This window comes from Hibiscus syriacus, unplaced genomic scaffold (genome assembly GCF_006381635.1).
Source record: "Hibiscus syriacus cultivar Baekdansim isolate YM2019G1 unplaced genomic scaffold, ASM638163v2 tig00111582_pilon, whole genome shotgun sequence".
NCBI lineage: Eukaryota > Viridiplantae > Streptophyta > Magnoliopsida > Malvales > Malvaceae > Hibiscus > Hibiscus syriacus.
The window spans coordinates 676,585-684,305 of record NW_024063126.1 but is presented as its reverse complement, the minus strand read 5'-3'; the positions used below and the strand labels follow the sequence as shown (position 1 = coordinate 684,305).

Genomic DNA, 7,721 nt, shown 5'->3' with positions numbered 1-7,721 from the left:
TACAGAAAAACATACGGGAATAGGTGTTATAATTCATCCAAAAAGAAAAATGGGTAAACTATGAGTTTAGCCACTGAATTTCCTGTACTTCTTAAAATGGTTTGCCAACTTTGAAATTTTATAATTTAATCCCCCTTTCTTTCAAAATACCAATTAAATCCAATACTTTATAATTTCTTAATTTTAGCCCCCTAATTTGCGGTGTTACAAAAATAAAACAAAAAATACACGTTAGATATGATTTTGAAAAAAATAAGTTTATGTACTAAAACTGATAATTTAAGTACTAAATGTGTAGTTTACCAAAAAATTATAAATGTCCTGGTAAGATTATATTGAATTACGTGACAGATAGTTTAAAAATATTAAAATTTAACTTATTCGAGCAAGCACATTTGTCTGATTGACAAAGCTGCTATGCTCATATTTATTCTCACATATTTCTTTAGGTCATGAGATCTATACTTACTAGAATCACTTTTCTTCCTTTCCCTATCCTCAAAATAGGTAGGATTAAAATTAGATTTAAAGATTTGTTAAAATAGAAGAATTTAATTGATTCAATTTATTGATTTGAATGTTTTATTAACTCAATTTCTTAGTTCTAAAAACATACTTCAAACACAATTTTTTAAGGGTAAAATTGATATTTTTTTTCAAAAGTCCATTTTTTTTAATAAGATGTTATAAAACTTTAGTCCGAAATGCTTTAGTTTAAAAAACTTGAGAGCATCTGAAATAATTAAGCCAAAATATATTATTTTCATTCAAGTAAGGGAGATTATAAATTTTGCATTAATCAAGCGACATCGGTGGTAAATGAATTGTCGTTATTCCTTGAAGTTTTGGGTTGGAGTACCAGGAATGCCAGATGTGGGAGTGTTCAATGTCAAATTATTGAGAGTTATCTTTGAACTGATACTACCTTGTACTTACATCCGAATAATAAAAAATTACATATTTCATCGTTGAACTTTGCTATCTCTCCTATTTTGCTCATTGAACTTAAAAGTTTTCAATTTTCTCACTGAACTTAATATATTGAGTTTTTTGTCAGTGAACTTTACTCTCTCTTATTTTGTTTACTCCGCAGTTAAATAGTTAACGGTGCTAAAACGCCGTCGTTTTAATTTTTTATCAAAATTACATCGTTTTGCATCTATTTAACAACCTATTTTAATGCCGCTAACTTTAACGGTCGAGTGACGAAAAACCCCCAATTTATTAAGTTTAGCGAAGAAATTGAAAACATTTCAGGTATAGTGAGTGAAGTGAAATAAGAGAGTGTAAAATTTAGTTACCAAATTTATAATTTACCTTTCGAGTGTGTTTAGTTCACGAAATGTAAGATTACATTTGAGAATAATATTACTGTAATGTAGCATGACTATGAGAATGATGTATTACATTGTTTGGTTTAATTAGCAGAATGGAAAATTACTTTGTTTGGTTGGAGGAATACAATATTACTTGAGTGCATATTTTACCAAATTATCCTTTTGATATATGGTTTTTTTAAAAGTTAAATTTTAATATTAAAATTATAAATATTTTAATGAAAATTCATATAAATATTTTAATCGTCACACTATCTAACTTTTGAGAAAAAATATATTTAATATATAATTAGTATATTAAACTTATATTTTTAAACAATTTTTATAAATATCATATTTATTTATATAAAATATAATATAATATAAAAAATAATAATATAATCTCGAGTAGGTAAAATATTATTTTTTAACGTATAAGATCTATTTTTTAATAACTTAAAGTTATATATTATTTTAAATAATTATATTTTTACAATAATATTATTTTTACATCTTAAAATTACAAATAATTAATATATTAAATATTAAAAATATAAATAATTTTAAATATTTAAATTTATTAATATTTTACTTAATTAAATTATTTATATATTATTATGTTTATAATTTTAAATAAAATACAAAAAATTAAAATGGAGAAACATCCGTATAATCAATGTAGGTTTTTTTGTTGTTGTTAAAGTGATGAGAATTGTATAATATCTAAAAATTTAAAAGTAATGATATTTTCGCTATTTTAACTAAAAACAATTATTATTATTAAAAAAAATTATTCCATAATAATAACATCCCATTACCGATAATCTTTTCTGCGAACTCAACGCTTCCTTCGAGTAATATTTCGGTTTGCAGTCGGAGGAAAAGCCGAGGATCACAAACAATGCCGTTTTCATGTTAAGAAAATGGCAAGTCGTGAAACGCCTGCTCCAGCCTCGCTCGTTCGTTCCGGAGTCCAGACCCAGTTGCGGTCTTGTATCTCGCTGCCTCACTCTGAGTGATTTGGTTTAGGTTTCGATTCGATCGGGTTGTAGAAGATGAGAGTACATTCCATCTTCATTCTCGTTCTCTTGTTCCTTGCTTTTGTTCTTCCACCACCTTCTTCTTCTGCTCCCAAAGACCCATTTCTCGGAGTTTCTCCTCAAGGTCTTTCCATCTTTCTTTCAATCTTCAAATCAATTTGTTTTTTCTTGTAATTATGCTCTGAGTTGACACTAGCTTTTACCAATGATACTTAGATGAGAAGTTCTACAAGTCATTATCAGATAGCATTAGCTGCAAAGATGAATCAAAAAAGTTCTCCAAATCTCAGCTCAATGATGATTTCTGCGACTGCCATGACGGCACCGATGAACCTGGTATTCTCTCCCTTCGGTTTCCTTTTTCTGTTTTAATGGATTTTTATTGTATGGGGCATCTCGTTTTTAACTCTCATTTTCTGTCCTAGGTACATCGGCGTGACCGGCTGCAAAGTTCTACTGTAAAAGCGCTGGACATATTCCTCAACTCTTGTTTTCTTCGAGAGTGAATGACGGTATCTGTGGTAAGTGGTCTTACTCTGTTCTAAGTTCACTGCATTTCCATGGAAATGAAGGGTATTTGATCCTCGCATACTCTCTTTGTTTATATTGAACTGCACTTCACTGTCTTCGAATACCCAGATTGTTGAGATGGGAGTGACGAGTATGATGGTAAAGTGAAGTGTCGCAATACGTGTTGGGAAGATGGCAAAGTTTCTAGAGATAGGTTGGTCAAGAAAATTGCTACATATAAGGAAGGGGCTACTCTGCGAAAGGTGGAAATTGAAATGGCTAAATTAGCTATAGCCAAAGATGAAGCTGAACTAACAAAGCTTAAAATGAGAAGTTATTGAAGGGCCTTGTTAAAGAGCTTAAAGGTAACACTTTATTCTGAAGATTCCGTGATGTTCATCCTATTTTTATTGTGATTGTACCAATGTTGTACTTTCGTCCAACTTGATGGGTATTTGTTAGGACTTCAAAGCACTTGGCATGATATTGTTATCTAATTTAGTGAATTACTGCTTCCTATAGGAATATATGAGATCTTGGTTTTGGATATAGTCATCTACAATGGGTCAGTATACAGGTGGAGCAGAAAAAGACTTCCCATTTTGTTTCATAAACTGATCAATGATTTTTTAAAGAATAAAAAGATGAAAGCGGTTGTCTACCTTTTAGTCTCTTTGCCCTTCCATTTCATGACAAATTCCTTTGTTACTTGAGTAGATTTTCAAAATACATTAATCCATTCTTTATATGTGATTTTTCCCCTTCTTTGTTCTTTATCTTTACAAATATGGTGTTAATGCATTGAAAAAGAAAACATTTTGGAGATTTTCTTTCTTCGTTATGATTTATTATTCATTTTCATGATTGGATAGTTATTTACACACTAAAGATTCTTCTATGTTTTGTTATTTGATTTGTTGTGATTACTCTCTATATAGAAATGAAGCATCCCTTTGGCATAAAGCCAGTTAGAATTTTACTTAATTCTAGTGTGGGTATCAAGAATTCACAATACAATTTTCAGCATTAAATATTTTATTTTTCCGAATACTACCCATATCGCATATAGGTGGGGTTCAAATGATCAAATTTTCATCCATATGCTGTTCAAAAGATTGACCTAAGGGTCCATTTTCTTGATGTCGTACAATCGTACTTATGAAATTGAGCTTATTGCTACATGACTTGTTTGCTTTATTTGTGCAGAACGTAAAGAACAGATAGAGAAAGCAGAGGAGAAAGCAAGTTTGCAGAAAAAGAAGGAAGAAAAAGAAAAAAGAGAAGCAGAGGAAGCTTCAAAGGAAAAAGGGAAAGCTGACGAGGAAGGGGAGGTGGAAAATTAAAAGGTTGAGGAAGAAGCTAGCAGTGACCAATCCACAGAAGGTGAACATGATGATATAATTGGTAATGTAGAGGATTCTTCTTCAAATGAGGTCAGACTGGTTGTTTTAATTGTCTCCTTAGGTGTCTTTACATTGAACATCTTGTTTCTTCTGGTTGTGATTTTATTGTCCGTCACTATCATCCGTTTGGCAGGCTGTCAAATTAGAACACAGTGATGCTGGTCTGGAAGCAGAAGTTGAAAATAGTGCTTCTTCCAAAAGTGAAGTAGATCCAGTTAGTGCGGTAGAGGAGGTAGGCTGAGACATTATAATGGTCTATTCTTCCTCATAGACTCTCCAAATGCTTGTCTACCATAGTTCTATGTTGGACAATGACACATTTGTACTTTCTTATGTGGCATGTCTTGGAAAATAAGCACGAAATTGCTTCACCAACACACACGGATGTTTCTTCTGTTTCAACTGAAATTGCTGATGATGCTGGAAGCAAAATATCACCCGATGGAGACAAAGAAAGCAGTAAGTTTCTTCCCTCACCATATTTCCTTGTTCTGAAGAAGCTTCTATGATGCCATTCTATAATTTGATAAAGAAGCTGTTATCATATTGGACTAGGGAGATAAGATCCATTAAGTTGTATATCCATTAAGTTGTATTCTATTTGCGGTTTTAAATGTATGAAGCTTTTACAATAGTACATTCTACTCCAGTTGGGTATATTTTTATGAACAAGAAACATCACAAATATTTTCTCATAAATTTTGTCATGCATAGGCTTGACGAGTTTCTTGTATCTCATCTTTGTATGTCTATATAATTGCAGGAGAGTGGAGCATCATCTGAAATTTATGAGGGATTGTCGAGGGAAGAGCTAGGTCGCATTGTTGCTTCCCGTTGGAATGGGGAAAGTACTGAGAATCAAGGTGGTAAAAAAGATAATGCTGATGGCAGCCACACATGATGAGCAATATGATCACTATGCTTCTGATGCCGATGAAGACACTGGAAAATATGATGATATGGGTGATGAACTGGATGAAGGTTATGAAGAGGAGAGTCATGATGATACGACTACGTACAACTATGATGAACCTGACTTGTCAGGTGTGCAGTTCTTTTCTAGTCCGTACTTCACATTAAGCTGCGTTAATTCAATCCCTAGGCTTAATTACTATTATATGTGTTGCTAGATACAACTTCCTCATAACTCATTTTGGTTGGAGAAGATACAGCAAACATTTAGGAACATTCTAAAGACCTTTAATTTATTTCAAACTCCGGTGAACATATCAGGTATATACCGAACTCCTACTGCTGTTTACTGAAAATTTAACTGAGTATGTGAGTGTATGAAATGAGAAAGCCATTCCGTCTTGCTCAGAGGCTGCTGGTGTACGCAAGGAATACGATGAATCCAGTGCCAAGTTATCTAAAATACAATCAAGGATATCAAGTTTGACACAAAAGCTAAAACATGATTTTGGTATGTAATTTATCGTTTCAATGTATAAGCAGTGAACATTTAGTGTGTTGCTTTGGCTTCTATAAACTGAACTTGGGTTTAAAATTACAGGACCTGAGAAAGAGTTCTATGCATTCTATGGTCATTGTTTTGAGATCAAGCAGAATAAATTACGAACTTCTTGTAGTAGTTTGTTTGGTTATCACTTACTATGTAATATAGATTGTATTTCCATTTGTTTCACCTTTAACGAATTAAGACTTTTGGCTTCAGGTATGTTTACAAAGTGTGTCCATACAAACAAGCTTCTCAGGAAGAGGACAACAACTCATTTAGGGTAGGTTTATTGCAGTTATTATGTTCCCCCTTTGATTGGATCTTTGTCCTTTCTGCACAGTGAGTGTCATTTGAATGATAAAGGGGATAGGGTATGTTACCTGAAACCTTATGATAAAGGGGATAGGGTATGTTACCTGAAATCTTTCTTAGTTTTGAGATCAACAAATATTTAATTTTTTCCAATGGGAAATTGATAGTGTTGGATATCTTAGCTTTCCAATTAATCATTGTTTGGAGAAATTTTGGTCTATTCATTCATATGCTGCATTGAATTCCTGAGATAAATTAAGGTGATATGTAGTTATCCAGGTAGTTAATAGTGTTATATCTTCTTCATGCATGTTTGTTGTATATGCTTTGGAGTACACATGTCCAGAATGTGATAACATAGGAGTAGGACTGTAATCATGGAGTAATATGTTTTTTTTTTGGCTGTATTCATGGATGAAGGCATGTAGGTTTTTAACTTCAAGTCTTTGAGCATGTGAATTTTCTTCAAACTGAATATTTATAATTTTCATACTCGTGTTGTTACTAGGAGTTGGGACAAATTCGAGAACTCATACAGGATGATGGTATTTTCTAATGGAGATGGGTGCTGGAATGGCCCTGATAGAAGTATGAAGGTACTGTTGGGTTATGTGGTTTCATGCTCTGGTTTGTTGTTACTAAATGAACTCATCTCCACAAGTATTTCTTCGAATAAGTGGGATGTTCAATTTTGAAATGGTTGTCTTTAGAATTCTATTGTAGACTTTTGCTGGAGTGAGTTTTAGGTTAAACAAAATTAATGAATAATATTTTTATTCTACACACGTTCTTCATCCTTCCAGGTGAAATTGAGATGCGGTTTGAAAAATGAGATCACTAATGTCGATGAACCCAGCCGTTGCGAGTAAGATCTCTCTCTCTCTCTCTCTGTGTATGTGTTGTCCGTGCATGCATGCTCGTGGCTTTGTCCTAACAATTGGTTTGTATGGCAGATACGTAGCTTCACTATCTACCCCGGCTGTTTGCGTGGAAGATAAACTAAAGGTAATCGGCCTCTATGATTATGAAGTTAGCGATGCCATTGCTTCTCTGTAATTTCTAAAAGGATCGGTAAATCTCATTTGTGTTAGGAGTTGCAACATAAACTAGATGTGATGAACCAAGAACAACCACAGGGACATGATGAACTTTAACGAGCCTCAGTACTACATGCGATCCGCTCCTATCCGGATAGAAGAAGATGAGGAAATGCGAAATGTTGCCTTTTTTGAACCGGTAGAGTGAAGGATTTAAAGCATTGTGTTTATGGATATTGGACGATTAAAGATATTCGTTTCTGTCCTCTTGTACGTTACATCAACAACAATATTAATCCGAGATAAAATACCAATGTCCTCTTGTACAACAACAATGTTAACATGAGTTAATCATATATTTGTCATTTTTGAAAGAGAAACGAGCATGAAGGATTTAATAAAGTTCTTTCTCCTTAAGTATTTAACATCATAATAAATAAATAAATAAAAATATAGTTTCAATTTATAGATAATTACCTCTTTATACTACATATATTTATTTATATTATTTTACAAATAAATAGATAAATCAAGTGGTCGTCATTTCGTGTATAAACTGAATTTTTGGAGGAAAGATGAAATTCATTTGATTTGTTCTACACTTGGGCTAGGACTTCTACACCTGGGGAACTGGGAGATGAAAA

General features: G+C 32.7%; 1 pseudogene; it reads left to right on the top strand.

Annotated features, from left to right (window-relative positions):
- Window positions 1-2,275: 2,275 nt before the first annotated feature.
- LOC120165294 lies at window positions 2,276-7,334 on the top strand (annotated as a pseudogene).
- The last annotated feature ends 387 nt before the right edge of the window (window positions 7,335-7,721 follow it).